The sequence below is a fragment of the Polypterus senegalus genome, chromosome 7, assembly GCF_016835505.1.
Source record: "Polypterus senegalus isolate Bchr_013 chromosome 7, ASM1683550v1, whole genome shotgun sequence".
In the NCBI taxonomy this organism is placed as follows: domain Eukaryota; kingdom Metazoa; phylum Chordata; class Cladistia; order Polypteriformes; family Polypteridae; genus Polypterus; species Polypterus senegalus.
In genome coordinates this window covers 106,864,165-106,871,981 of record NC_053160.1, presented here as the reverse complement: position 1 = coordinate 106,871,981, position 7,817 = coordinate 106,864,165, and the positions used below count along the sequence as shown (strand labels likewise).

Here is a 7,817-nt window from a genome sequence, read left to right as displayed (position 1 = left end):
AGCTCCACAGTGGCTGCAGCCAGAAACTTCTCGATCTGCGTGCCTACCCAATTTGCGCACGTAGGCGTATTGAAAGCCTAACATGCCGTAAAGTTTTCACGCATGCGTTAAACAGATTGGGCAGCACCGTAAAGTGTGTGATGACGTAGTATTTCAATACGCACGCGCATGCAGATCGGGCCGGCAACGGGAACCAGGTAGTGACACACACCGCATGCGCTTAATGAAAAAAACATTAAAAACAAAAAAAATCACTTTACAAAACCTAATGTATCCAACCAGTTTTATAGAAATATATGATCCTTTTTCAAAAAAAGAAAAGAATTAACACAGTGTTGCATGGCATTGTGCTGACTGTCCCTGTCCTTATTGTTAACTGTGACTGTCCACTTGTTAAAAGATTTGATCAGAATGTGAAGATGAGAAAAAGAATCAAGAGGTGATGCATCATGCTGATATAGTTTATAAGAAAGCATGTAAATGTACTGTATGTTTGAACACTCCAGATCAACAGAACATGATCTGGGTTGCACTTAACCTGGAACACTGAACAGGTTCCTGAAAACTCTGGAACAAACCAAACATGCTTATAAAAATGTGACCTCAAAAGTGAAACATATTGCTAGCCACCATATGCTGCCTTTGTGTATAATGGGTCAAGAAAGAGGATTTCTCTTTTACGTGGCTTCAGTACCTAAAAGACAGTTGCTCAGGACTTCAAACTTGCAAACAATGTCATTGCAAGTGATCATAAATAATACAGTAAACAAAGATTTTTGAAAATGTGTCATCAAAATGTGAATAGATCACAGACACACTGCAAAATTCTAAAAGTTAGTATGTGGCAAAAAATAAGACTTACACACAACTGGAAATGGCCAGGTGTCCAGAGAGGGAGAACTATGATGTCCATCCACTGAGCATCAGTCTGAAACAGAATCGTATTTTTAAGTATTCAGTATATGAACTCTTGCTAAATTTCTATAAAAATTCATTATGATCACTTGTTTTTTTTAAAGGATGGTATACTTACAGGAAAGGACTGCAATGGATCACAGTCATAGGGTGCAAGCCAAGTCCGGGTAACATAAAGATTTTCAATGTAAATGCTTATCCCCTAGAAAATGTTAAACAGCACATTTAAAACAACCACTCTTTAAAATAAAGCTTAAAAATCTTCATATACAACATACTTTTGACTGAACAATTTTGGTGATAAGCTCAAAACAGCCATTTCCAATCTGGAAAAAAAAAGATTAAAAAATGAATGTACACTTTATTATTATATATTCACAGACCAAATAAAAAATACTTACTGTAGATTCCATTTGTTCATTTAAACCCAGTGTCCAAAAATCAGCCCGTGTGAGACATCCAGTAGACGTTTTAACAATCAGCTCATCTTTGGGTCTGCTGATGTCCAGAACATAGTTGAGCTAAAAGAAATAGATAAGTATCATACACTGTGGATGAGAAAAGCAAATAAGCACTAAAAGTACCACTTTGTGACATGTGAAAACTCAAACTTTAACATACAAGCTGTTGTTGACCAGGGTGTGGTACAAAAGACCACGATGAACGGCTGTCCAAAATGTTCTCAGGCTTTGTCAGAGCTTTGCATGGTGGTCCACACAGGTCAGGAAGAGTTGCATCTGTTGACCTTCTATTGCCTTTCTTGTCGTCAACTGGTACCAGAGGTCCTATAGGGATTTCCACAGGTTTTATACAAAACACAACATAGAATGCATATTAAATACAAATGCAAGAAAAACAAGCACTATTTGTATAAGAAGGGAATGCATTTAAAACAGCAGGTAAGGAAATCTGTTATGAGCCCTCAACTCTAACAAGATAATGAATGCAAGATTATCATTTCACCTACAGTATATATAACAAACACTATTCAAAATAAGACATTTTACCAGTGTCACCAGACATTGAAGGTGCCTGGTTCAACACAGTTTCCGTGGTTTCTCTGGGTTTATTGCACGATTGTAGGGCTAGGGACAAAGAAAAATATACACACACAGTTAGGAACAAATGTAATCTGTGAACATTGACAGCTTTCTGGTCTTGTGAAAATCCATGTATCATTTACCTACGACAGCTTGACCCAGTGCAGACAATGAGATTTTGATCTGTCCAAGTCGACCATGTCTTAACTGCCTCTCAGAAGTTTCTTGTTGGTGACAGTGTTATAATGATGAATTATATTTCTCATCAAAAACACATGTGTGGATGGACTCATATTACTTAAAAAGTAATTATTTTTCCTCATGCTTGCAAAGAGCTGTTCAACAACCTGACTGTGCAGCCAACCTTTCAGCTCTGGGACAAGTTGAATTCTACGTAATATGTCCTTGGGATCTTTTGTATTTCCCTCATGAAATCTGTCATACAGGACATAATGGTCAGATGATCCAGTGACAGGATGAGGATTTTTATTTACACTGTCCATCCTTTCATGTAGCCATGGAAGATTCACTCGCAATCTTTCATCCCGTGCACCCTTGACATTTTCCTCAGTGGGCTCAGCCAGTCGACCTTAATATGGATGAAATGGCAGTCTATTAGGAACCCGCAAGTTGGTGTGTGCCGCCAAACCCCTCGCAAAATCATAAACACAGATGTTTGGTATTTGCTTCCAGGACAGGAGAAGGTCAGCAAAATCCCTGGGACTTTTAGCACGAAGATTAAATTTAATACTGTATACAATGCCATGCGGACATAGTATTACAGACCACCCACCTCTGAGCAAAGATTAAATAATTTGTCTGTGATTGTAATCAATAATTTAATGCTACTTCTTATAATCACTAAGTGATGCTTACCAGAGGCACCCCATATGCTTTGAAAGACCTTATCATATGTCTGCCTGCTCTTCTCCCTCAGTCTGGTGATGAGATCAAAGCGCGAGCCTTTGGAGTCAATGTTGCAGGCTTTGCACAATTTTCTCACCACTCCAACCTGACAGTAATTAGGGAAAACTGTAAATGGAACAACCACTGAGCTTTATTGCACATATTCTAAAAACTTCAAAGCAGTGTTACCTTTTGTTTGGTGAGTTAATCAAACAGTCGGTCCTCTGTGACACTGCTAAGCTGAGCTTCATGTGAAGTGCTTGTTCTTACTTTTTTAAACTCAGTGTTAAGCACAATGACACTCATTCGTGTTTCACTCTCAATCCATGGTGCCCAGTGCGTGTAACTTGGTGGAACTGAAAATGGATTCTTCACGCTGCCTACAGAAAATGGTATGCTTTTATTTACAGTCTAAATTACTTTAAAACACTGAATGACAGTAAATAAGTTTTTGCCATCACTTACTTGGAAAAAACCCACGGCTAATCATCTCCAGGTGAATAGAGTTCTAAAAACCTTCAATGTCATGTTCACCATTGAAGTCTTCAGGGGGGGCTTTGAGGTCACTCACTATAATAACTTGACTCATTAGGAACATGCACGTACTCCATGAATTATAAACACAAATATACATAAAACTTGTGTTGAACACTACTTTTCTGTGTAAGTCCATAACTACCACAGGGGGGTGAAATCCACAGTTTGTGCAGGAGTACATGTAATCTGTGTCAGTCAAAGCCTCAAAATGGCAGTAAGCATGAAATATGGTATCCCTAGAAGGAAACTTCACCCTTCTTAAGCCCTCCAATGAGTCAATGACCCTTGACACAGATACATGGTTCTGAAATATGACAATAGGGTGAAGAAGACTGTGATTAGACAGATATTTAAATTTAGGCACAAATGTATACATACACCAACATACCATATTCTCACACACACAAACACATTTTGAAAGAAATCATCAGATGAGTACAACTTATTTTTGTGATCCTCACCTGCAAATTTTCTCTCAAAAAAAGGCAGAGTTCAAGAGATAAAACAATGTGGTTGTCAAAGTTATGAAGCCCATCCGTCCACTCCTGGTATCTGTACACCATGTGGCACTGAGGACACAATCAATGGTATGTTGAAACATCTGTTAAAGACAAACCACATTAATTTCAAAACATTAGTATAGGAGCAATTATAAGTCATAATTCCACACTGAGATTTAATCTGATTCATTACAACTTACTCTCAATCATTCCCATCATGCTGACAATCCTTGCTTTATTAGGAATTAGAACAGCCTCGTCAAGTTTAGGGTGGTCTGGGCACACCTGGCACAGAGCTTCAAAAGGAATGAGCTGTTTCTGATGTTCCATTTTCTGTGACATAACATCTTCTGGAAGAGATTGAGGAATTTTTTTCTCTTTAAATATATAGCGGATACTCCTTTCCACGGCAGCATTGTCCTCACAGGAAGAACCCTCCTGAGTCATTAGTGATGGGGGGCCTGATGATAGTGTCACATTTGACTGGAAGAGGTCTCTCTGTGTCTGAAAGAGATGCCATTTAGCAATGCTTTTATGAGGGCATGATATTCATGGTTTTGCACAAGCACAATGCCAGGTATTCATCTGAGCATTGAAAGTCACAAATATTCTGCCAAGATGGCAGAAACTGTGTATTTCAGGCTCAAGTACAGAGAAACATATCTGTGAGGAGGATCCACCAAAATCTACCCTCACACAAAGTGGAACATGTGTCATCTGGGCAGCTTTCTGTCTCCTTATGCATGCCGTAGCCTTGGCCTCTCCAAAGAATTTCAGGACCACCATTTCCATCAAGATAGCTTCTTGAAGAAATACCTTTTTCACAGTTTCTCTACAGCAGTGTTTCTCAAATAGTGGGGGCGCGTTTGACCTCGGGGAACATGCTTTTTTATTTTTCTTTTACATTTTTTTTGAATTTAGAATGCACTTTAAATCTTTTCTGTTACATTTAATAAAGCTATTCTTTGTTGTAAATTGGTCCATATTTCTTTCTTTTTTTATTCTCTTATACGTTAATAAGGATACAGTGTTATGCAGAGGTGTACTTATAACAATTTTATAGACAAATGATACTATTTATAGTCACGCGGGGGCACGAGATGTTTTCTTCTTCCTAGGGGGGGCATGACAGAAAATAATTGAGACGCACTGCTCTACAGTAATCTAGTGAGCGAATGTGCTCACATAAACAAGCCTAGCCCGCTCCGCTGAGCCAGCAACTGATATTGCTGACATTCCTCCAGCTCACATCTGACATTGTGAGATCTCCCCCATGTTTTCCTCTGAACGTGAACTGGCACAGAAAACCCATGGCCAGTTCTCTGCACAGCAAATAAGCCAGTAGTCTCGTCTACACAAACATACTGCAGATGACAGGCCAGGTAAACATCTAATGATCTGTTTGAATGACTCCTCATCATGTGAGCCTTGAAGTTTTTTTTAAGAAGACTAAGACCACAGTGAGGGCATTTCATTTTTATTGACTTCCCATAAGCCACAGTTTCATTCAGCACAGAGGGTAGAGCATATGAATGTTCTACCAAAGATTCAGAAGACTGTTTAGACACTGGACATAGGACATCGGGAAGGAGACTGAGCTCCTCGGAGAGTGTAGTGGGAGAAAGACGGGCTCCTCGGAGAGTGCAGCGGGGAGCAGTCCTGAGAGTGGTGGCTGACTTGGCATTGAAGAATGCTGACATGACAATAAATGCCTTGCCATATCCCCACGCTGTATGATTGTCCTGTTACAGACAGGGCAGTGAAAGTGTCCTGTCGTCCTACATGGCAGCCTGCACCGGCATAAAATTTTGTCTTTAAGAGAGAGAAAAAACACATGTAATTTAAATGTAGTTATACAGAATGCAATCAATTTATCTAACAATCGGAGTGTACATATCAACAAAAACATAAATAAAATAATGGCCATCCAATCCTCTATAATGAAAGCAAAGGGTATGGATCACAAGTGCCATCAAGCAATGTGGTGAACAGGAAAGAAAAATACATTTAATAAAAACACAAGCTTTTTCTTGCTGATGAATGCACCGAACTGTATGCGATGTGAATAGCAACTTTTAAGTCAACAAAGAGACTGCAGAAGTGCTAAAAAGAAGTGCATATAACTATATTTGTAACTATAAACTATATTTAATACCAACATACCTTTAAAAGGCAAAGCATTTTTAATGTGTCCATTTATATGTTCCTCAATCTTTGCCCTGACAGTAGGGCTGAAAGTGGGGCACAGAGGGCAGTGAAAGAGTCTTCTGCAACATGTTGTGCATTCCTGCAATGGTGGCTTTGAGGCAGAATTACAGATTGATATATGCATCTAAAACAGAGAAAAGCACATAAACACCATATGCACACATATGAACTATTTTGATGCTACTTTATGCTACGTTCTTCAAAGTGCTGAGACCCTTATTCCACTGACCACATTGAGGGAGCAGAGAAAATGTACTAGCCAACAGATTAAGTTGAAATTATGAGATCAAATACATTTTGGATGTAAAAAAAATAGAAACCAGTTCAGGTTTTAGCAGAAATAACACGTTACACTTAGCATGTAATAGATTTGGGGAGAAAAGTCTTCACAGAAAGATACTTTACAAGATACTTTTATTTGTGACATACGTATGTATTGACATACAATTTAACAAAGGCTAACTAAATCCTGGGTAATAATGAATCAGCAGAGAATAGAATAGAGAATAGAAGTATTTATAAATGTATAAATCTCTTTGTGAAGAACTTTACAATGTTGATGCAGGTGGAATGAGAGACATGAATAAAGTGCAATATGCAGTAAATGGAACAATGTACATTGATGTTACAGATAGTGGAAAGTAGGGAAGTGAATTTGTTCAATAAGAAACAAAAAAAAATACATTTCAAACTGACCACTATATGCCAACAATAAATTATATTCTAATGCAAAATATGGTTTAGAGACTATTTATTGTCATATCTCCCACAGAAACCCTTAATCCACGTGCGCGGTTTCCATCACTTTGTTTTTCCGACCTACTGTGGAGGTCACGTGTTTCCGCCTACTGTGGAGCTCCACAGTGGCTGCAGCCAGAAACTTCTCGATCTGCGTGCCTACCCAATTTGCGCACGTAGGCGTATTGAAAGCCTAACATGCCGTAAAGTTTTCACGCATGCGTTAAACAGATTGGGCAGCACCGTAAAGTGTGTGATGACGTAGTATTTCAATACGCACGCGCATGCAGATCGGGCCGGCAACGGGAACCAGGTAGTGACACACACCGCATGCGCTTAATGAAAAAAACATTAAAAACAAAAAAATCACTTTACGGCACGACCCGATCTGAACTGTGCATGCAGTACAATTTGACTTTACGGTTTATTCATTTTAGTTCCACATTAGTTAACCATAATGAAAATATTCATCCTGCAAAATTAACGAAGCAGCCTTTGTGGTGTAACGTTGATGTCCAATGTTTAATCGCCGTAAGAGGAAGCTTAGGTGTGCACAACTGATTAGCCCCAATTAGGGCGAACTACACGCTGTGTACTCTTTGTATTATTTGGCAGGTACTAATATATATATATATATATGTTATATAAAGTATGTAGTGTTTTTATTTTCCCACTCACGTAATAAATCATATAAAGTTTCCTTTCCTTTTGATCTATTGCTGCAATTTCCCTATTATGTGCAAATTGTGTTTGTTTAAAAATATCTTTAGACATCAATTATTAATAATAAAATTGCCGTTTGTCTTAAGGCATCAGGGGCTTCATGTATAAACGGTGCGTACGCACAGAAATGTTGCGTAAGAACTTTTCCACGTTCAAATCGCGATGTATAAAACCCACACTTGGCATAAAGCCACGCACTTTTCCACGGTAGCTCATGTCTTGTCGAACGCAAGTTCTCCGCTCGGTTTTG

The 7,817-nt window shown here is 38.7% G+C and overlaps 1 pseudogene; it reads right to left on the bottom strand.

Moving 5' to 3' along the window:
* Positions 1-2,158: 2,158 nt before the first annotated feature.
* LOC120532049 lies at positions 2,159-4,690 on the bottom strand (annotated as a pseudogene).
* Positions 4,691-7,817: the final 3,127 nt, after the last annotated feature.